Below are 25,812 nucleotides of genomic sequence, written 5' to 3'. Positions count from 1 at the left end.
TTTGTTTGTTTTTTGTTTTTTAAACAGAAATGGAAGAATCAACATTATATCAGGAGAGAGTGGAAACATTGTGATTGGGAACAGCTGAGAACCAGTTTTCAGTTCAGTTAAGGCAGCTATCTTCTCCCTGGCTCAGAGCTATGAAAAAAGGAATTTGTTTTTAGAGGAGATAGACCATCTTACCCAAACTGGTTCACTAAGCTCAGCACTCACTTGTTAGTCAGTCTCTTCCCATTCTCTAAGACCACTTCTGCTATTCTAGTAAAACTGGATCTCCCTCAGTCTTTAACAAGCCAAGCAGAGAAGCATAAATACCATGTTAATTGGTTGATTCTTTAAAAGGACCTCAAGATGGAGACCATCCAACCTAACACCCTGAGTTTAGGCTTCCTTCTCCAGATTCTGACATTTCTCTCTCAGCACTTTAAGCAAACCAAATCTAGACACCTTCACATATGACCTTCCCAGTTTTTGTTCCAAAACATCTATTGGAAACAAAAAGTAATTCAGGGTAGAGTTTCAAATGTAATGTAATATTTTTATACCATAAGAAATTATCAAAGGGATTGTTTCAAGGAAACTTAGGAAGACTTCTATGAGATAATGCAGAATAAAGTATACAGAGCCAGAAAAAGAATTTCTAGGGGGAAAAGACATTGTAAAGACAACTCCAAAAAATTTAAGAAATGTGATAAATACAATGATCAATGATGACTCTGGAAGACCAATGACAAAGCATGTTACCTAGTCCTAACAGAAGTAATAGCCTCAAGATGCAGACATGGCCAATGTGGGAATTTATTTTGTTTGAATATGTATATAGTCAATTGGAGATAGGAGGTTAGAGATAGGAAAGTCCTTTCCCCCCCAAAAAAAAAGAAGAAGAAAGAAGAAGCAAAGAAAAGAGGGTCATTGAAATGTTTTTAATGTGGAAAATAGGAGAAAGAATCACAAATAAGCAAGGAAGCTTTGAAAACCACATGTTGCATTTTCATATATGTGTATGTATATTGAAAAGCAAAATATACACAATATTCATGGTTTCATGTATAATTCTTTGCTGTTCTACAATTTATATGGAAGACTTTTTCTTTGATGTTTATTAACTTTAGAATTATATGTATGTGTATATACATATACACATACATAAAATAGATCTATAGATAGGCTTACAATATTTTCCTATGGTGGAAGATGACAAAAACAAAATCATATTTACTTTAGTAGTATAGAATAAGAATAAAATATGTAATCCTTCAATACTAATGATACAGCACTATTGGGATAGAAACTGAGTTGTTTTTCTAAGAGTGACTATGGAGTGGAATTTAGGAATCCACATAGTTTTTCCAGTCACCATTCTATGAAAAAAAGTCTGTAATTTTTTTTTCTCAATATAAATCCAACTGAATAGTATGAAGACTGAACTCTGCTTATTTTCACATGTGGTTCAATAAAATCTTAACAAAATCTGGTTGCCTGGAGAAGTTTATCAATATTGTATGACAGCTTCATGATGTCATGTTGGCACAGGTTCTGAATAATGGACAAATGCTCTCACACTTTCCAAATTATCAGTGAAGTAAAGCAAAACTGTATGCTCCCTGTTTTTAAAACAATCCCCTGATTGTTTTCAGCAATGTCAGACACCTTTAATGAGAATGAAAATAGCATCAAGAGCAGATACTATATTAACAGTATATTATTTATCTTTAAAAGGCTTGCAAGCCAGGACCAAAGTGGAAGGAGAATTGATATATGACTTTATTGTTTACACATGATTGTGCATTTAGTACAGTCTCAAAAGTTGAGATACAACAGAATATGAATTAATTATCTGCCACTTGTGCTTATTTGGACATGACAATTAATACCAAGAAAACAGAGGTTCTCTACCAATCAGCACCACACCAACCATACATGGAACATCAGTTATAGCAAATGGAGAAATTTTGAGTCCTGTGGATAAGATCACCTCCCTTGGCAGTATATTATACTAGGGATGTAGAAAAAGATAATGAATTTAAACAATCATTACTAGAACTAGTTAAGCATTAAGGCGGCTCCAAAAGTAAGTGTGAAAGAGATGACTTAGACTGCCTACCAAATAAAAGAATTGTTACTTTGACCTCATTGTTGTTTGTCGGTCAAACATGAATAGTATAGCAATGCCATGCCAGGAAACTCAATCGCTTCCATTTGATATGTCTTAGAAATATTTTGAAAAATCTTTCAAACACCGAGGTCCTTTCTCAAGCATTTAAACTCTAGTACAGAGAGCACAATTCCAATGAGCTGGCCACCTTCTTTGAATGTCAAACATACATTTGCCTAAAAGACAATTTTACAGAGAATTTAACCAAGACAAGTGCTCATCTGCTTAAAAGAAGCAGAGAAAGGCTATTCTTAATGTTTTTCTGAAGATTTTTGGTCTCAATTGTGAGATGTGGGAGACACTGGTACAGGTCCAACCAGAATGGCATGTTCTCATCAAAGAAAGCATTGTACTCTATGAGTGAAGCAGAATTGCATTAATTCAAAAGAAATATGAATTATAATAATTTAGAAATATCTTTATCACACATATTGATATGGACTGATCTGTGATAGTTTTCTATTCTTGTATTATTCTGATCAGTCAAGACACACTGTATATTAGCCTTGATATTGTGATATCATTTTGGTCAGATTCTAATATGAAGGACAAAAATAGGCCCAATAAATTAAGTTTGTATGCTAGTCCAACATTAAATATCACTATACTTTGATCCCTTCTGATCCTATAAAGGAAAATCCTCAACTCCAATGTAGTGAGAGCATTTAAAGTTTTAATATCCGAGGCTACTCATAATCTGACCCACATATATTTTCAATTTTGCCTCAGGTTACTCCCTACCATAGTCTTTTTGTTCCAGTCACTTATCCCTTGGTTCATTTTCACATTTGCATAATTATTCCTATCGGTAATATTGCCTATCAATAGGTAAATAGTATCTATCCTTCAAAGTCAAGCTAAAATACTACCTGCTCTTTGATGCCTTTCCTATAACTGATACTCACACCCCATAATGATTTATCTTTTCTCTAAATTGTACAGCTTTTTGATTTGTGTCACTTAGTTGGTATTTATACAAAATGGAATTTACACGGCACTTTAAAGTTTATAAAGGGTTTGACTTAAATACATCATTTGACTTTCCCAACAACTCTATGAGTTAGCTATGACAAGAATCAAAATCCCTATTTTACACATGAGAAAAGATTGAAGAGTTAAGTGACTTACTCATGTTTGCATTGCTCACAAATGAAGGACTATGGTATAGTGAAAAAATATCAATTTTGGAGGCAAAAACCCTAGATACAGATCCCACCTCTGGTGTTTACTATTTGTGTGAGCTCAGATAAGCCAATTAAACTCACTGAGTCCCAGTTCCTCATATGTAAAATGAGGAGGTTGTGCTAGATGACTGGAGAATCTAACTCCCTGATCCAGTACATCAAAGGTAGAATTCTAACCCAGGCCTTTCTAACTCAGTTCAGGCATTCAGTGCCTTGTTGGCCTTTTCTTATTATTTATTTAATATACCCTAACTTATTTTATTAGCTATCTTCCATAAAACTTGTATATGTCAGAGACAAGCTTGAACCCAGGTTGTTCTAAGTCAACACAAGATATCTATTATAACTCAATGCCTCTCTAGTTAATATTATTAGTTGTTATTACTTTTTAAGTAATTCCTGATTTGAGGGTGTTTCTTAGTTATGGAATATTCTGAGAATGAGACTGAGGACATCTGTTGTAGTAGCTGACATTTGTGGTAGCTGATTTTTTTTTTCCTGATGCTCTGAAATATCATCCATTACTGAAGACAGGATATGAACCCTAAGGTAATGGCTTCATCTCCATGAACAAATTTTATTTGATGTGTCAATGCAAAATCCATTACTGTTAAAATGGCGCATCTATCCAGCATTGGCATAATGAATAATTCATTGTTTCTAAAATCCCAATTAGTTCAAAAGATTCTTTTGTTGAGTCAATAGGTTGTGTACAGTATCACTGCACTAATATTTGCCTTAAAATGTTTGTTTTCTCTTCTGAGAATAATGAAAAAGGAAAAGTGTTTTGTAGATACATGTCAGAAAAAAAGAACTTTTATTTTTCTTCATTATCTCTTTTATTGCCTACTACAATGTGATGTCATTGTCATGTCTTTTATCCTCAATTTTTTTTGTTCTTTTCTTATTGTGCCCCACTCGCACCCTTCTAAGAACACAAATGATCAATGAAGAAACCAATCAGCTACACAGTTCCTGCTTATATTGAAAGCATGAACATAACTGGCTACTTTCCATTTTGCTAGCCATGAGCAACTCTCCAATGGTTAGTCCATGAGTACTTATTAAGTATATATTATGTTATGAATTCCTGATTTTATGTATATATATATATATATATATATATATACAAGTAAATATAAGTAGAGGCAAAAGATAATTCTTCCTTTCAGAGAATTCACAGCCTAATGGAGCAGATAATGTAAAAATAAGATATAAACAAAATAAATTAGTGATTAGTGATGGTAAACAGAAGGAAGGACTAGCATTAAGGTAGATCAGGAAATACTGCATCTAAAAAGGGGGATTTTAGCTGAAACAAGATGCCTTGTAAACTGGGAGATGGAAATGAGGAGTGAGATAATTCCATAAATCGGGGATAGTTAGGAAAAATGCATTGAATTCAAGTTAGGAGATACTTGTCTTATGTGAGGAACAAATCAGAAGCCAGAGTTACTGTATCACAGACCACATGGGAGTAAGTAAAATTTAAGAAGACAGGACAAATAGGAGAGGGTAACATTCTGAAGGGCTTTGCTCACAGATATATATATATATATACATATACATACATATACACACACATACCACCTAATTGACTTTAATATATTTTTCCTTTCCTTTTATACCTGTCAAGATTCTTACACTCCTAATGACTTATTCCAAAAGAAAAAGATCCTGTAAAGAAAAGGTTCAGGCAAGGAGGAAACCTGACCAAACTTATAGAACTACCAAAGCCCCCAGCCAGATGACAAATCTATCTAGAATATTTCCTTTCTAAAAGACACAGACTTGGAAGATTCCTGGGAATCAATATCTTCCCTAAATGATAAGAACCCACCTTATATGGTGGCCCACCACAGAACAGAATGAAACTGTTCATTCTAATTGAACTACTAAGGATAAAACAGAAATATTTACCTTAAGTTCTTATGGGAACAATACATTCATTGTAGCATACCAGCCCCAAGTCCACTGTGTTTCAAAGGATCTACTTTGACTGTCTGATCCAATCATGATCAGTATCTATCTAACCTAGTCTCTTGATCAGGTTCTATCAACACCTATGACCTGTTGAGTACAATCTCTCTTAAAAAAGAGATTTTCAACTGATGAGGCTTCAGAGTAGACAAGAGCAATACATTTGCAAATACAAATATATATGATCTCCCTTTGTGCCTTAAATGTATAGAGGATATCAATTTTAATACAAAGTTATCCAATTTAATAGCTCAAATTATAATGTAATATTTAATAGCTGTGAATTTTAAAATTGAAATGTAAATTTTTGTACATTCTTATTGTTTCAGATATAACTTTTACCACTTTATCACCATTTTAGTGAAATAGCCTTTGGGGAAATAGAGAGGTATGCAATATAGTGGATAGAATCCTGGACATAGAATTTAAATGAGCTGATTTAAAGCCTACTTTTACATTTACTAGTATAAATAAGACACCTAAACTATCTCAATCTCAGTTTCTTAACTATGAAATTAGAATGATTATACCTGTAGTATCAGTCTTAAGAGAATTGTTATAGAATTCAAATGATATCATTTACACACATATAAAAACATATATGTATGTATCTATATATCTATTTTTTCAAATGTTAAGATATATGAATGTTATTAATTGTAATCATAAGCTACATTTTATTGTTTTTTTTTAATTTGCAATGTATATCTATTGTAATTTATCAGTGATATAATATATTGTTATAAATAAAACAACTCTAATTCCCAATTATTTGGGGCCCTTAAAATAGTCACCCATCTAGGACTATTTTTTCTCCATTTCTAGCATATTTCTTCGGTTTTTTTGTTTGTTTGTTTGCAAAATAAAAAGAGCTAAGGTGTGATTGGCAAGCCAATCTAATGCCTGAAATATTTTTTCCAGTGCTTCTCAACTCCCCAAACAAGATTTCATCCATGTGTTTTCTTTTAAAGAACCCCAGAGAAAATTTAGCAAGATTAGGAGAGACACAATGAACCCATGTGGAGGTTATTGACATTTTCTTTTTTCCTTTTACACATTCCACAAACAATACTGACACCTTCTGGTAGGCTGGGATTTTGAAGTTGTAGCAATTGCCTTGGAAACATTTCAAATCCATTCTCTCTCTCTCTCTCTTTCATTTTCATGATTATTATTCAAAACAGATCTCCATGGCCAAAAAAGATATTAGCCAGCATTTTTCTCGATCACTCCTATTTGTCATAGATTGTGTGATGTCAGAATTTTAGTGTAACTTTAAGTCACGATATGGTAAAATTAAAGAGCTGACAATATATTATACACAGATTCACAAGAAATGAAGCATGTGCTATTAAAACTATATTTTAATGCATTCCACATCATCAGTAGAGCCTAGCTTGATTCTAAAAAATCAAGCAAGATTTCATGTGGTCAGTGCAAAACCTAAGAAAGAATAAAAGAACAAATACACTAGAAAAAGGTTTGGAGTTAGAAAAAACCATGCTGTGCACCCCTAATTGATATTTTTACATAGAAAATTCGAATTAAGATGAATAAAAGAGGCATCTTTAAAGGGAAAATTAAGTCACAAAAAAAAAAAAAAAGGAACGGAAAGAGGCAAAAATTTCAATTCCTTTTTTGATACTGAGATAAGTAGAAGAGACAGACACTTCCATTATTTTCTGAATGTGAGCTTTAAAACTTTTTGATCACAAATTGCCAAAGCAGCATCTTTTCTGACTTCATCTTTTCACCCCATCAGTGCCCAAGCACCTCTGAGAAAGTATGGTCAATGAATTTCCCAGCAATAGTGAAGTGAAGCAGGTTATCTAGTAGATTGAATTAAATTATGCCATGCATATTCATGAATATAGCCAAGGTTATGGAACATGATTGTATATAAGGTGGCAAGGTGCTTCAGAAAACTTTCTTAATATTATAAATTAATAGCTCTATTATAAAATGTATGTAAGTAGTTATGCAGCAGTTTCTAAAGACTTGCAAAGCTCCACATAAAGTATATGGGCTTTAAGAGAGTGATATTTTGGAGAAGTATAGAGATATATTTCTTGAAAAGCTATTATCCTTACCCTTTATGCCTCTTTGAACTATTGGACCTCTCTTTCAATACTAAGGCATGATAAAATATTAAGCGACTTAGTGAAGTATTTCAAAAGCTGAGACTAGTGATCTAGTGATTCTGGCTTTATATTTATTAAGAAGATAAGGCCAAGAAAAAAAAATGAAGAGATAAGTACCAGTCTGAACAATAGAATTTAGGAATGGAAGGAAACCAATAGAAAACTAATCCAATTTCCTCATTTTTACAGATAAAGAAAATAAGATCCATAAAGCATTGGCAAGATAAGAGTTGAACTCCCAGTTCTTTTTCTCCAAATGTGACTCTTTAATCTTTAACTTGGCTAGTCTTCAAGAAGTCTGAACAACCAATAGCCAAATAGATGCAAGAAAAAAATCATCAAGGAAATTCAAATTAAAGCAATCATAAAGTTCAGATTGGCAAAGTTAATAAATAAAAGAAAATGACATACTTGGGAGGGGGCTGTAAATTTTAGTTTATGTAAACTAAAGCAGAAGGGGTATAGATTATTATTTGTCCTTCATTCTCAAAGGGACCATGACATCAGGGAGGTGATTCCATGACATACAAACGAATTGGATTTAAGTGAAAGGGGGCTGAGCAAGGTCGTCACCTTCCTCAGTTTCTCCTCCAAATTCATCTGGATCCAATGGCAAGATATAAATCAAGACAACTGGAGATGGCCCTGGATGAAATGGGAGACTCTGGCCTTTTTAAGCTGAGATCTTCAATAGATCTCAATTTGATTAAAGCTGAAGCCAATCAGTGATAAAGGCCAGGTAACAATGGAGGCAAAAAAAAAAAAAAAAAATCTCCTCTTTTACCTGGTCCAAAAAAATCTAAATAAATAAATAAAGGAATGAATAAGTTTTGGAGGGGAAGGCCCTCAGGGTTGTAAGTAGTTGTAAAGAATGATATTTATATTCAATCTGAGTCAATCAGGACCCAAAATAAGACCAAATGGGCTTGGCCTAGAACCTACTGGTGGTCAATTAGAATCAGAATGGTTTTGGTTTAAGCCAGGGTTTCTTTCTAAGAAAGAAATCTAGCCAATAAACTCTAAGATATCTTCAGAGGATCCAACCTTTATGGATAGTAATTTGGAATACCAGAAAAACTGAGGCAAGACAGAGATTAGTTTTTAAGCTTTTTAATGTGAAATAGCCGACCAAATCAAACTCATATTCAAAAATCATTTGACCCCGAGGAACTGAGGTAGGGACTTTTTATAGCTCACTAGGGTTTGCAAAATCTTTTTACAATCTTATAGGGGAAACAAAGGCAGATAAGGGGAAAAGGGGAGCTAGGACACTGGGTTAGTGAATAAGCCATAATTCCAGGAAAGGATCATAACTTAATCCTGACAGGATAAGGATCAAGATAAAAAGATCTAGAGCAGTAGACAGCAAGGGAAGGAGCAATATTCAAACAGAGGGGGAATTATCCTAGCAAGGATTAAGATAAAGCACCTAGATTTTATGATACAATGGAAAGTAAAGGGGCCAGAGCTTCCAGGTTTTTCCTGACTCAATTCTCCCAGTACTAATGGTAAGGAAAAAGGGAAGGGGGTGTTATCCTAATTTTATTCAGGACATAGCAATTCAGGCCATGACAGTTCATGGCATAACAGAATGGCATCCAAAACATTAGTAAGCTCATACCATTTGACCCACTAATACCCTTTTAAAATCTATATCCCAAAGTGATTAAAGAAGTAAAAGAACCTTATTACAGAAATACTTATAATTCCTATATTTGGTAATAAAGAAGTGAAAACAAAGGAGCATTAATCAAATGAAGAATGACTGAACAAAAAAATGGTATATATAATGGTATATTACTTTGTAGAAAGAAAGATAAAGAGGAAAATTTCAAAGAAAGCTGGAAAGACTTATATGAATTGAGATAGAGGGAAGCTAGCAGAACCAAGAGAATAGTTTGTACAATAACAATAATATTGTAAAATCAAACAACTTTGGAAAGCGAATCAATGATAATCAATGATATTGTAGATCAATGCAATAGCCAATAACAATTTCAAATGATGAAATATACTACCAACTTCCTGACAGAAAAGTTATAGAATCAAACTACAGATTAGGTCATTAATATTTGTGTATGGCCAATGCTGTAATTTCTTTTGACTATACAAGGAATTTTTTATACTGGCAGTAGGAATAAAAGAGAGAAAATAGGCTTTTGTTCATTGAAAAATTAAATAAAACAAAAATAAGTAAAATTCATCAATAGCATTTTTTTTTCTTGATTGGATACACTTCATATATAAAGTATACTTGCCAAGTCAACTAAGTAATAATAATCTTCTAAGAATTTTTTTAACATACATGAGGAAATTTTTATCATTATTTTATTTTATTTTATCATTATCACCATCAGCATCATCATACTACTGATATTTCTGTAACATTTAACAGATTACAATGTTCTATATACATAATACAGAACATTTGAGCCTTTTAACAAGCTGGAAGAATAATGAAAACTTTTCAAAGACACTAAGAACAAAACGAAGAGGGATCAAGAGTGCTAAATTGATTGATTATATCATAATCATGGGACTGCAGGCAAACCATAACATCACAGCTTTCTAGCTAGAAGGGATCCTAAAGGCCAGCAAATTCAACCTACTCACTTTACAGATGAATAAATTGAGGCACAGAGTAATTAAGTAATTTTCCTAACATCACATAGCTGGCAATATCTGAGATGAAATTTAAATCCAGGTATTGTAGACTCCAGGTCCAGTGCCCTATTACCTATATTCTGCTACCTTATATGTGACTTCTCTGGACCTCAATTTTCTCACATAAAAAAAAAAATTAGAATTGTTCTAATCTTTAATATCTGTATCCCCAGAATATAACAAAGTGTTTACCACACAATAGATTTTTATCAGCATTCATTGATTGATTGGCTAGATAATAGCTAATAAAATACTTATTGTAATTGGCTTGCAACAAATCAAATGACCTTTCAACTCTAGGAATATAAGAGATATGCAGAGACATCATAAGCAACTACTTGTCATCCAGTTATTTGAACCACTCCATTTTTATCAAGAGATATGAATGAGATCTGAATGAAATCTGAGGCTTAAAAAGACCAGAGAAGCAAATGAGCATTATAAGATGTGTGTTGATATGATTAAATCATCTGGATCAGCCAGTATTTCTCCTGGTCATGACAGTTCCTCACTAATGTGGTTACCATCCATAGAAATTGGTAGTGATAAAGAACAGATTGTGACTATTTTGTGTATGGTGAAGTAGATTAAAGAGCAGAGTCCATAATTTTTTATTGTATTTTGAAGTTATGTCATTTATATTGCCCAAAACAGCAAGCAAATTTGTACCAGCAAAAATGTTCTGAATAATGCTTACCAATGATTAATATACTATACTATTTACATAGAGGGTATTTTGCTGCAATGTTTCTCTGAATCCAGAGAAAACTGAAGGAAGGAAGAAAACAATAAGAAGTGATTGAGAATAAAGATTAAGAACTGATTAATTACCTTTCTTATTCTGTATTATGCTTATCCTCCAGCTGTTGTTTTATGAACTCAAAAGGCTCATATGATTTTCACAAATATTCTCAGGCAAAAGAATAAACAAATTTGATAGAATCTATAAATCCATTGAAAGATAAATAGAAACTGAAAGTAAATGTTCAATGTAATGAAAAATCAGTAGACTAGAAAATCATTTTGGATTGTACATTTACTACAATGAAATAAGCAACATTGGAGAATACTTATCATCACTTGATCCAAGATAAATTATATTTATTTTCAAACAGGTAATCTGAAAACCAAAATATGGAATGTGTTTTGTTTTTAGACAGTAAAAACTAAATATGATTTGCATCTGAAATTTTAATTAACAATAATCAAACCTTTTATATTTCATAAGTGAAGATAGTGCTACGGATTCATCTTCTACAGAATATGCAATAATGGTAGAGAGTTTCACTTTGAGAAATTTGCTAGACGGGTAGCAGAATACAGGGTACAATCTGCTACAAAACAGATCTCCTTTTGGGGGAAAACGATTGGTCCACATGCAGAACAAAGTATGGCAATTGCCTTATTGGCACCATGTTCTGCCTAAACAATGACAGAAAAAAAAAATCACACTTTCAAATTGCCAAGAAAATTATATTATCAGATACTATAATTTTCCTTTGGCAACAAAAAATTGCATTTAAAAAAAAGTGTGCATTAGGTACACTCTAGAACAGGAGTTTGCACCCAAATGATTCATTAAACGATTTTAAATGTTATTTTTAAGTACCCAATTAAAAAAAGACACACAGTGAAAATAATCGAGCAAAAACAATTATTAAACCATTTGTTTGATTTTGAATAGACAAGTTTTTACTTTTCAATGGATGTTTGGCATCATCATATGATACAATTATTCTGCGCTTCTTTCTTGGTGGGGAAATTACTAAAAGACAAAAGGCCTTAAAACTTAATTCATCTTCATATCATTCAACAGAAATTTACTGAAGACCATCCGACAATCATGGTACTGTGCTAAAGGCTAAACAGAATAAGAACTCTTAATGTCATCCTGATTGCTCATCCTACATTTTCCAAGAAGAGAATTTCAGTTAATTGACATTTATAAAGGGCTTAAAAAATGCTTCACATTCCTGTATTATCTCATATTAGTTAAATTAATTAAATGCTCTGTTATTAGCCTCATTTTACAGATTAAGAAAACAAGGTTGAGAGACATAAGGAATTTGCCCATAATGGTCAAGTGTCAAATGAAGAATTCAAATGTATTTTTCTGACTCCATAAATCTTTACAATCTGGTTCTTGTCCCTTTTTGCAAACTTGTTAAAATTGTTGTTAACTTGTTATTCCCGTTCATGTACCTTAACTTTCCTGGGACTCAGTTTATGCATCTATAAAGTGAAAGAGGATCAGATTAAATGATCTAGTCCTGTCAGCCATATACTTATAGTTCTATGAACATTACACAAATTGTCACTGATCTTTGCAGAATCTATATTCTATTCCTACAATCCATTCCCTCTTTCCCCCTCCTTATATTCACTATATATTTTTGAAGATTAATTCATCTGCTAACTCCTCCATAAGGCCTGTTCTGCTCCCCAAGTTACTAGTGCCTTCCCCTCCCTGAAATTATTTTGCATATATTCCATATTTACTCACATTTGTTTCCCCTGTTTTATTTTTGTCTGTATCTTCTATAGCTATCACAGTTCCTGACATCGATAAATGCTCAATAAATTACTTCATAATTGATTAATGCTACCTCAAATTTTAGTAGAAATGTATACAATTTAAAGAATCAAATATTCTGAATCTTTTAAAAGCTACACAAAATAATTTGGTGAAAAATGTTAAAATCCCATTTTTAATGGAGGAAGCAAATTACAGAATAACCCTATTATAACCCAAGAATTTATCTTTTTAATTTTCTACAGCTCAGAGATATATTTTATAGTCATTGGACTAGGATGTTTATAAATTTCCAATTTTTTTTTCAGAATTAAGCTGACAAAGAAAATAGAAAAGAAAAATAATTTTATCCTGAAAATATCCAAATTCTTTAAAATAATGACTTTATGATAACATTTTTGCAATTATTTTTAAATTAGTAATTTTTAACTGAAAATGTTGTAATGCTTCTTAAAGTGTTAATTCATTGTCAAGATTGAATTGTATCTTGGGACAATTCCCTGAATAAATTAGAAATCTAATTTGCCTGTACTTCCAGTTTATCTGCAGTTATCACAAGAAGAAAAAATCTCTTCAAACTTCTATTTAATGTAGCAATTCAATTTTGATAATAGCACATATTATTATATTAATAGTAATAGTTTATATGCAGCTTTAGGGTATGTATTTTATCCTTATAGTACTTATAAGAAGGAAAAGCTATTATTATTCTCATTTTGCAGATGAAGAAATTGAAATAAATAAGTAACTTGACCAGAGTCACTTACCTAGTAAGTATCTAAGACAGGGGTCCTCAAACTATGGCCCATGGGCCAGATGCGGCCCCGCTGAGGATGTTTATGTGGCCCACTGGGTTATGGCAAAATCAGACCAAAAGTGACATTCCACCTAAAAATTTACATTAGTAATGCACATTTCCGGCACTGGGCTGAGGCAGCAGAGACAGAATGTGAGGCGATACAGAGGTGAGATGAGTTCCCAGGCTGGGTGTGTGGTGTGGGGAAGGGAGAGAGATGCAGAAGATGGAAAACTGACAGCCCGCAGCCTTGTACAGTAATGGCAGCCACCACAACAGAGAGGCATGGGGGATGTACAGTGCATGCTGTGCATGTCACGGCTGCTGCAGGGGGAATTCACTGTAGCAGTGAAGGTCGGAAGCGGGAGCGAAGAACGGGAGAGAAAGTGTGGGAAATGGAGACATCACAGCGCATAGGCACCTTGGCAGAAGTTGGCCATTGCAGTCTGCATGTCTCTGTGTGGGCAAAGTTATTGTTATTGCTGGTATGTTGTTTTTGTAGCGCTATATATATATGTATGTATGTATATATAGGTATTTTACTAATAGCAATTTGGAATCCTTAGGAAATAATGATGTCAAGAAAAAGAAAAATTGACTCAGAGTGTAGGATATTCAAAGAACAATGGACTTATGATTACTTTTTCATGCAGTATAAGGAAAGAGCTATATGTCTGATGTGCCAGAATATAGTGTCTCTATTCAAAGAATAAAATTTGTGTCGACACTATGAAACTCAACATAAAAATATATATGATTGTTTGGTTGAAGAAGTGAGAAAAGATAAAATATTAAAACTGAAAAATACATTGACAACTCAGCAAAATACTTTTGTGAAGCAAAAGCAGCTAAATATTTCATCACTGCAAGCACGTTTTCAAGTTGCCAAGCTAATAGCACGCACTGGCAGATCATTTGTGGAGGGAGAATTTGTTAAAGAATGCCTTCTTTCTGTTGCCAAAGAGATGTGTCCAGAGAAGGCCGATTTATTTAGTACAATGAGTCTTTCAGGACCTGGAATTACATGGGGGATTGAAGAAATGGGAGACAATCTGCATCAGTGTTTGCAAAACTCCATAAAAAAATTTCATATTTTTCCTTGGCACTCGACAAAAGCAATGATATTCATGATTCTGCATAACTTCTAATTTTTATTCATGGGATGAATGATTATTTTGAAGTCATAGAAGAGCTTGCTGCACTGCAAAGCATTAAAGGAACAACCACAGGAGAAGATATCTATGAAAAGGTTTGCCAAACTATAAATAGTTTGGAGCTGTACTGGGCTAAACTAGCCAGTGTGACAACTGATGGTGCTCCTAGCACGGTGGGGTCTAAGAAAGGAGTAATTGCTCGCTTTAATCAAGAGATGAACAAACATAACCATTCTTATCCAATAGCCATACACTGCCTCATCCACCAACAAGTACTGTGTAGTAAATCACTGAAGTGGGACTTATGAAAATTGTGGTATCTTGTGTTAACTTCATTAGAGCTAATGCACTAACTCACAGACAATTTTAGGAGCTAAATGTTGAGTATGAAGATGTTCTAGATCACACAGAAGTCCATTGACTGAGTCAAGGGAGAGTTTTGAAATTTACTTTTACAGATTACAACTTTTCTGCTTTCAAAAAACAAAGAAGTACCAGAGCTCAATGATGCAGAATGGAAATGGCACCTTGCCTTTCTGACAGATGTAACAGAGCTACTCAACAATTTCAATATGCAACTTCAAGGAAAGGGAAAGCTCTTCTGTGATATGCAATCACTTGTCAAAGCATTTGAAGTAAAATTAGGCCTCCTCATCAAACAAGTCAAGGCGGAAAACTTAGGCCATCTCCCCACAACTCAAAATCTGTTAGCAGAAAAACTGCTGATTGCATTCCCAAACAAAACATGTGTGGATTCACTGGAAAAATTGCAAAAGGAGTTCCAATTTAGATTTAAAGAGCTTCATCTCCATGAACAGGACATATAGCTTTTCTGTAACCCATTTTCTATTGACATTGAAAATGTGGATACAATTTACTAAATGGAACTGGCTGAACTGCAGAATTGTGACATTTGAAATCTCTCAACCAGATCAAGACTAATGGATGCACACTTGCATCACTTGTTACGACTAGCAGTGACAAATATGGAACCAGACATTGACCATCTCATTAGCCAAAAGCAGGTCCATAGTTCCCATTGAAATACTGGTAAGTTTGTTGATTTAACTTTATTTTAAATATTGTATTTGTTCCCGTTTTGTTTCTTCACTTCAAAATAAGATATATGCAGCGTGCATAGGAATTTGTTCATAGTTTTTGTTTTTACTATAGTCCAGCTCTCCAACAGTCTGAGGGACAGTGAACTGGCCCCCTATTTAAAAAGTTTGAGGACCCCTGATCTAAGAGTTGGATTTGAACATAAGTTTTCTTAACTCTAGATCCCATACTTTATCCATCATATCACTTAGCTGCTTCATTTAACTCTTCCAAACATGCCTATGAGGTAACCCAGATTTAAAAAAAAAATGCAGAGAGCATGTTATTTTCTCAGACTCAGTCATTTGTAAGAGCAAGGTATTAAGCCACAATGCTGCTAATTCTACACTCAGCACTCTCCATTATTCCTTCCTTAAAAAATGGTTACCCAACCTCTGCTCCAACATACTGAGTGAGAGTGATCTTGTCAATTTATAAGGCAGCCTGATGCATTGTTAAAAAGCTTAGTCTGCTCTAGTTTTTTAGAAATTTATCCTTTTAAAGTGGATTTCTTTAACAAAGAGACCTAATTCAGTTTCAATTGATCAATGATAGACAGAAGCAGCTATATCCAAAGAAAGAACACTGGGAAATGAATATAAATTGCTTGCATTTTTGTTTTTCTTCCCGGGTTATTTTTACCTTCTGAATCCAATTCTCCCTATGCAACAAGAGAACTGTTCGGTTCTGCATACATATATTGTATCTAGGATATACTGCAACATATTTAACATATATAGGACTGCTTGCCATCTAGGGGAGGGGAGGGAGGGAGGGAGAGGGAAAGTTGGAACAGAAGTGAGTACAAGGAATAATGTTGTAAAAAATTACTCTGGTGTGGATTCTGTCAATAAAAAATTATTATAAAATAAATAAAGAAAGAAAGAAATTTATCCTTTTATTGAGCCATTGTCAGTCTTCCTACAGCTTCCACCTAGTTCTATTCTCTGAAAGTTAGAAAAAACAAGTTTAATCCCTCTTCCATATGACAAGCCTTCAAGTATTTACTACCCAAAATGATTCTTATGTGATCTGGTTTCTAGGCTATTTATCCTCCTCATTACCTTTCTCAGGATGCTTTCGATCTATCAGTGTCCTTTCTAAAATCTAGCACCAGGTTCTAAATATTGTCAGCCATTTCAGAATACAAAGAGTGGGATTTTTATCTAACTTGATTTGGATACCTTGCTTCTGTTAATGAAATTTAATATATTATTTTTTTAAAGATGACATAGCAAACAGTTGGTTCTTGTTAAGACTATGATCAACAGTATTATGTAGAGTCAGACTATCTGGAGGAAAAAGTGCCTTCAGAATTTAGCAGAGTGCCTAGTACATTGACTGACAAAAAGCATTTTTATTAAGCACTTACTGTGTGCTAGGCATTGTGCTATAGTGGAAATTATGTTGGATTTAGTTAGAAAACCTTGTTCCAGTCTTGCTCTAAAATTTATTATTATTGTGACCATGCACAAATCATTTTTCTCTTAGCCTCAGTTTCTTATCTGTGAAAAGGGGGTAATAAACAAAGATAACAGGTTAACTTTCTAAGGCCTTGCTTGAGATAATGTAAATGAGGTATTCGGTAATTCTCAAAGTGCTAAATTGCTCTCAGCTTCATTGTTCTCATAAACTTCTGTCAATAAATTTGTTATTTCACTAGTGCGCCTACTCCCTCCACCTATGCAAATCAATCATGCCCCATGCTAGATAGACTGTTTCATAAATGGCTGCATAAAGAAAATTTATTGTTTGGTGGTCAACCTTCTGGTGATGAGCCTCTCTGAACTTAATTAATGAGTTTGGTCCTTAAACCAAGGAAAAAAAATGTCATCAGCAGCATTTTAGATTTGAGGGTGACCTGCCACTACTTGTGTCATATCCTCATGAGGCACCAGAGTAGAATTTTAGCTTAGAATTAAGAAAAATATCAATTAATATGTAGAAGTGGTGAAAAACAGGGAAAACTCTCAAAACCTAAGGGGGAATTTTTCTTTATTTCTTGTTTTAAAATTCTATCAAATTTTTGATTTGAAAGAACCTTAGAGATTTTTATTTTATTTTATGGGATTATTTATGGGATGCCTTGCCCAACTGAGACTCAGAGAGTTTAAGTAACTTACTCAAGCTCATATAACTCGCTGATGATGGAAAGAGTGCTGACAACAGATCTTCTGATTCCCAAAGTACTTTTTGCTATATTAGTAGTTCCCAACTTTTTCAAGGATGAAGGCCCCCATCTGAATATCAGACTTTTCTTGCCTTCTCACATAATAGGAATTAAACAATTAGAATTCATTGATTGAGAAAATAAATGTTGATAAAAATAACCTGAGTTCAATAATACTTTTAAGTAAATTTTAATTTTATTAATGACCATACATATCTCCATTTGAAAAATAATCATCAAGATATGTAAGATATCTTTTTTGTTGTTTTATTGATTTGTTTTTGTTTTGAATTGCAGATCAACTCTATGATCAAAGGAACAGTGTTTGGTGTCAATATGGATTTGAGGATCTCTCTCAATAATTCCAAGGCCCTAGTTCTCAGTCAACAACTTGTAACTAGGGTTCCTATGCACTATATGGAAATTTCCTATAACTTTTCTTCAAAGTATGTTGGAATCCTAGTGTTAACTCAATTTGAAACAAGGTGATAACTCAAGGGAGATGTTAGAATCCTAGTGTTAACTCAATGGAATTGATACAATGCTTGTGTTCACACCTTTAGAGAGCCCATAAAGCAAGAAGTATTTAAGTACTCATTGGAGTTTACACTTTTGGGAGATTCACAAGTCAGTATTCAGTATGAGATTCACAAGCCAGAAACCCATAATCCGGATCCCACAATCTCACTCTATCAGAGGAGGAGTCAACATATATATATATATAAAAGCTCTTAAAGCTTCAAGTCAGTTCACTTCGGAACATTGCCAGGGGTCGGAGAGGAGCACACTGGAAGGAAGCCCACAAGCCCACTTTCAGAGGTAGAGTCAGATTCATTCCAACTTTCACCTTGGTGCTGGCTGGAGACATTTGGAGTTGAGCTAGAGGAGTCAGATCCATTCCATTTTCCACCTTTGTGCTGGCTGGAGGCTGAAGGACAAATCTTTGGATTTGGAGACATTTGGAGGGAGTTCTTGGAACCAAGCAGAGAGACAGTCCTCTAAGAAAAACTAATCGGGCTTTTTTGGATGAAGCAATAAAAGATCTGAACTTTTATCACCTGGCTGCGTTTTGAGGTGATTATTACTTTTAACTGAAACTAAGGCTGCCTCCAGAAAACCACCCCAAGAAACCTGCTCCTAGAGAGAACCATTATTATATTTTAAAGAAGAGAACACCACAAATGTATATTATTTTATCAGTATCCTTTGCACCTATATGTGATATGGAATAATAGTAAAATTAGAACTGTGAGACCTTATTTCTTCTTCACATGTATTAAAAGTAATGAACATACAATCTAGTACTATCTAGTGATGGTTAGAATGATAAATTCTGAACTTAAAAGTTTAAAAGAAACTTAGAGACCATACCTTGTCATTTTGGAAAAAAAAAAAAAAAAAAAAAAAAGTGGGTCTAAAAACTTGTTATAAGCAGAACTAAGACTGGAATCAATAACTCGTACAAAACAAGCAGGACCAAGACTAGATTCCAGGTCTACTGACTCCCAGTCCAGTGCTATATCACTATAATAGTAGAAATGAGTCCTATAAACAGACCAGTCTCATTAGGTTTGGTTAGTTAATCCCTGATAAAGAAACACAAGTATCACCATAGAAAGTATCACCTGTCTGGGCAGGATGTGCATGTCTATAAAATGTCACACATTTTAATGGGAATTTGTCCAAATAAACCTTATCAATTCTGGGAAAACCTTCCCTCAGCCAAAAATGTTGACAGATACTTCAAGAAAATGCCAATTTTTTGAGCTGAAGAGTAAAAGATACTTTAAGGATATCTTAGAGAACATATCAGCATTTTTACTAGTAGCAGTCAATGAAACAGATTCTGGGTCCCAAGGGGATTCCCACCAAAGACCACAAAGTCACACATGTAAATTGCTCTTTCAATCCATAAATGGAAGAAGTCACAGAGATCAAAGTGCAATTCATACTTCAGAAGGTACAATCAAGTAAAAAACACATACAGTTATGGTCTATTATCCGCAAACCAGAAACATCATTATAATAAAATATTAATATAGTATTATTAATGTCACATTATAATACTAATTGTAACAAGAAATTGATTCTGTATTCAATATGTGCATCTTTTCATCTCTAAGAGCTATGATTGTAGGATCTTCTAAAGTTCATTTCTTAGACCAAAAAGAAGAGAAGATAACAAAGTCTGATGCAAAGAGAATTTTTTTTTTCATAGTGCTCTATATAACAGGGGTCCTTAACTTGGGGTCTGTGAACTTGCTTTTTAAATATTTTGATAACTGAATTTCAATATCTTTGGTTTCTTTTATAATTTTAAGTGTTTTATTAATGCACATAAATATTATTCTGAGAAGAGGGCCGCAGGCTTCACCAGACTGCCAAGAATCTATGACTACAAACATACACACACACACACACACACACACACACACACACACACACACACGGTTAAGTCTTCTTAAAGTAACAGGCTTTGGATAATTAAAAACTCACATTTAATAGAGCACTTGAGGTTTATAAAGAATTTTCTTCACAATAACCCTATGAGATAGAGATTCTAAGTAATTATGCTCTGTTTAATAGACAAGATAGCTAAGAATAAAGTATATTATGCAAAGCATCCAAAATCATACAGCTAATAAGTGTCAGAACTAAAATTTGAATATATGTTTTCTTCTCTTTCTTAGTCCAAAGTTGCCTCTTTGATGCTTATAAAATTTAAATCAGAGTTTCTTAAACCTTTTTAATCAAGAAATTTTTACATATCCCTGGATATATAGGTATATAAAATAGGTATACAAATCAGACATTTATTGATAATAAATCATAAGGAAATGTATTTTAAAGCAATTCTTTTGTATACATATAATTTTATCATTTATTAAACATGAAAGCAAATTTGCATACTAATGAGATGAATGTACTTGTTTGTTTTTACATAAAGAATTAAATCTTTGTAGAATAGTTCATACCTTTTATTTTGCTGCCCAATTTTTTACAACCCTCAAATTCAGTTTTGCAACCCCATGTAGGTGAACCAAAGCTTCAAATAAACAGACTATGATGTGTAATCATATTCTTGAAACCATTTTTGGAACCTACAAAACATGGTTTAAAATGTCTAATCAAAGACTTTACCTTTGGGTCCCAATTTTATTCCTGGTTTGAGTTTAGGCAATAATAAATAGTCAATAAACATTCATTAAGTACCTCTGGCAGGCACTGTGCTAAATTATGGATATAGATCTTAAAAATGGTTTTAAAAAAAAGTCTCTGGCCTTAACTTACAATCTAATGTGACAAGTAACTTAATCTCTTTGGAATCTGTTTTCTAATTTCTAACAAGGGATGATAATATTTGCACTACCTAGCCCAAGCTGTTGGAAGAGCAAAGGAGAAACTGTATGATATTTTATAAGAACCTGAAAGAAAATATAGGTCGTCAGAGAAAAAGGCAACAACATTTTGTTTCTAGGTCAACCAACCTAAAATCTGCATCATAGGACCATAATCTTAATTTATGCCCCATAACTATAATATTTCTATTTTTCTAAGAATATCTTTTGTTGACAAGTAATAAAATAGAGTTAACTTGCCCTCTGAAATGAAGCTTCTAGAGTATCTGGCTCTGGAAGAATATACTGGGATAATATTCTTTCATCTAGTGGAAAGTAACTTGGGTGTTATGGGCCAGAACTCTGTACTTGAAGCAAGGATTCTTACAAGGTGCTAACTCAGTAGAATTAATAATAGAATGGTTATCTAGTTTAGCATGGTGATTAATAGTTCTCTAGTTCAGTATGATTGATTTAATCTTACAAAAAATAATGGTTTCCTAGTTAATGATTGGTTTATACTCAGTATACTGTAAATGATCCAATTATAATAAAGAATATAAGCTGGGATAAACTCAGGGTGAGAGCCAGAGAAGACAGAGTTCTAGAGGTGGGAGCTCAAGCTCTCAAAGCCAAGGAGACAGATTCACTCCATCTCACACCACCATGGTGGCTGGCCTCCTGCATTTCCTCCACTGAGACTAAGCTAGTCTGAGCCCCAGGCAAGGAGACAATAAAGAATTTGGACTTTATTGGTAATTCTTGTGATGATTAATCTACTGAAATGAAGACTGGTCCAGAGACCTCCAGAAAACCAACAAGAATACTACACTTGAGAACCTTAAGATTCACTTAAATAATGGCTTTTCTCAAAGGAGGTTGAAAAGTAAGCACTTCCACTGATCCTTCTCTTATCAAGGCATGCTTAAAAATATCCAGTGACCTGAGCCACCCTACTGCCAGATGAGGATAAAATAGTCCCACCAGAAATTTCCTTCTTCTTTAAGAAATCTTCAGACCAATACTCTAAGATAGTTCTAGAATATAAGAAAGACCATGAAGATTATTCCACAAAAGAACTGGAAGAGAAGAAGAAAAAGGGGAAGGAGACTTAGCTCAAGCTGTGCAAGGTCTGCTACTAGGGAGTCTCATAGCACAAGGTAGAATGTCTAATTATAATCTCTATGTATAAAAACAAATTTTCAATCCAATAACCTTTCATAAGGGCTATATTCATATACCAAAAGGTGGGGGAAGTGTTTGAAAGAATTATGATATGTGAGTTATCACTGTCTTAGAGTGCCTAAAGGTCTGTTTTCCTTGTTAAAAGTAAGTAAATGGTATGTAATGAACCAAAAATTCAGTCAGTTTTGAATAATGCAAAATTCTAAAATATTTGTGTCTATGTTTATAAGGATTCTTAAACTTAAAAATATTAATAAGAATAGCATTAATAGTCATGCAGAAATATGAAATATTCAAAGAATAAGTCTCTACATTAAACAGCAAGTAGATAAATGTCAACTTCCCTGAGAAAAAGAGAGAGAAGGGGAAAAAAATCCAAGATGAACTGAGGTTTAAAAAAGGGCTCAGAAAAATTTAAAAAAAAATTAAAAATGCTACAGAATAGAGTTCATAAAAGCAATAACATGGATTTTTAAAAAGTATATGGGTACCTTCACAAAGCTCGCTGTATACTTAAATTAATGATAGAAATATAGAAAAATGAATAGCTAAATGAAATACACATACACACATAGAATAGTTAAAACATTTATTGTTGTGTTCAGTTATTTTCAGTTTTGTCTGACTCATCATGACCCCATTTAGGGTTTTCTTGGCAAAGATACTAGATTAGTTTCCTATTTCCTTCTTCACGTCTTTTTAAAGATGAGGAAATTGAAGCAAATTGGATTAAATGATTTGTCCAGGGTTACAGAGTAATTTATTTGGCCAGATTTGAACTCAAGAAGATATTTTATTGGCTTTAGATTCCAGTACTTTATCTACTGTGCCACCTAGTTATCCCCAAACATTTATTAAGACCTTACTATGTGCCAGGTGCTGTACTAAGTGTTAGTTAAGTACATTTTTTTTTAATTGGATCCCTATTTTCAAGGAGTTTACATTCTAATAAGGGAAGATAAATCATACAGTAGAGCTGCAATCGTGGGGAGAAGGGTGCAGAGAAGAAAGGTAGGGAGTGGAGTAACTGGTAAAAGAGATGAACTACTTGCAGAGTAAATTGAATTAGACATGAATGGGTACCATGACTGGGATACCCTCAAGAAATTACTGCCCCCATGTAGGACTCCAACCATTAATAAAGTTTCAGAATATGTATAACTTAGAAGATAAATCCTAGGGACATTATGCTTAAAGATATCACAGACTTTAGGGTAAAAGAAAGAGGATGAACATATTCAAAATTAATTTGATGTAAAACTAAAAGATAACAATAAAAATTGAGAAGTTAAGTGACTTTCCAAAGGCACGAAGCTAGTAATTATGAGAAGGGGAATTTGAATTGAGGTTTTCATAATGCCAAGATCAGCACTCAATCTGACATAGACTCCTGCCTCTGAATAATGGATTTAAGACACTACAATTGACTATTTGAAGACAATTAACTTTGCCTGAGCATTTTATTTCTATTTTGATACCAAATATGTCCTTATAATATTGTCCAGTATATTGACTATATTTAATGTGGAGGAATTCCAAGAATTTCAAGACATAGATAAAAGATGAATAGAATGAAAAGATCCACATGGGCTGGTGAACGGAATGCCCATACTGTTGAGGTCAAAGATCCTAAGAAATACTCTTTTACATTTGCTCCATTAACTAGGCTTTGAAATCTCTCCCTAAAATCAAGAAAACTAAGTGAAACAACTTGAATCTATAAATAATTTCTCTTTCTCTTAAATATATAATATAATTCTAAGTATTTGCCTAGGGATGTTAAGTATGGTGTATTTGGAACCTAATAATATTTATATATTTACTTCTTACAGCAGGAATTAATTTAAGATGTGTTCTGAAAGGTATTTTCAAGTGTTTGTCTTACACAATGAGCTTAGGGAATAAAGAAAGATGGAAATTAGAAAGAACCCTGCATTCATTACAATGGTACTTTTGGGAATAATTGTAATAAGGGTACTTGATGCTTTTTAATCTTCAAATAACTTTACAAACCTTATGAAACTAAATTTTAATGAAAAACAACTATGTGGAGCTCAATCAGAGGGTCAGGAAATAAGAAAATCAATGTTAACATATTTACATGAGATAGAATAAGATCAAGGGGAAGAAAGAACACAAATAGGAAAGTAGAAACACGAGGCTGAGGGAAACTAAAGGTTATAGCAATCATAGGATTGTTGTATGGTTATATTCAGAAGAGTCCTTATGGATCATCTATTCTAACCCATCATTTGACAGATGAGAAAAGTATGGACCAAAAAGTTGAAGTGACTTGCCCATGATCAAGATTAAAAAATAGTAAGTGGCAGAGATGGCATTTCATACCCTCTAAATCCACTTGTCTTTTCCACTATATTAACAAAAAAGAAATTTGAAAGAAGAAAAGCAAAATTCTACTTAACTCCTGTAAACCAGGTTAATCATTTTTAAAACCAGATACACAAGGCAGAAAAGTTATCAAAATAATTAATAGCAAAGCAGAGTTTGTTATAATGGAGGTGTATTGAACTGTGAGGATCAATTCTTAATATATACATAGATATTTCCTGACCATGATCATCCAGAGATTTATATTGTATGTTGACTAAGAGTTCTCTAACTGGTTGCTAAGCCAAAACTGAATAGATATGTAAAAGCAGAAATCCTCTGTCTGCTGGGTCAGGTTGGAGTATGTTCCCTCTGCCCCAACCTGGCTACAATCCATGAGCATATGACCAATCCTGTGCTTTGGGATGGAAAAGTCTCACGTTATATCTTCTTTCCTTTATGGCAGAATTCAAAAAACTGGGAGGGCTATGGTTCTAGTAATAGTATTTCCTACTGGCAAGACAGTTGATGGCAAAGGAGAATGATTGCATTGGGCAGTTGACCACCACTAAGGAAATTGTACCATAAGCAGTGGCAGGAATGGGATGTTGCCAAAGAAGTTAGCACTAATGGGAAAAAACCTGGACAGAGCAAGGAAGCAGTTTTTTAAAGCAAACCATGCTGCAGGACTGGTTAATTACTAGCCTGGAAGAAACTGTTTTATGTCCCAACAAAACTTGAATATTGACCCTTCAGGTGACAAAATTCTCTTCGTCATTCTGTAATATGTTCTATAATTCTTTGGTATTTATCATGGTTATTTTTTAATAAGAATAAATATTAACTCATATTTATACATTAAGTATATCTTTTACTTTCCCTCTTTTCGAAGAAAACCTAGTCTCTAGCCCAAAATAGAATTGAACTCCAAGTAGATTTCATAGGGATGATGAACCAATATAGTTGAGAGCAAGGAGCCTAATTACCTAAGAAAAAGAGGTCAGAGTCTCCTAGCAATGAATCTGACATAGTTAAGATTGCAGAATCCAAAAAAAGTAAGTATTATCTTAGCCCTGGGGAGTTCTT

This window comes from Antechinus flavipes, chromosome 3 (genome assembly GCF_016432865.1).
Source record: "Antechinus flavipes isolate AdamAnt ecotype Samford, QLD, Australia chromosome 3, AdamAnt_v2, whole genome shotgun sequence".
NCBI lineage: Eukaryota > Metazoa > Chordata > Mammalia > Dasyuromorphia > Dasyuridae > Antechinus > Antechinus flavipes.
Note: the sequence above shows the minus strand (reverse complement) of the source record.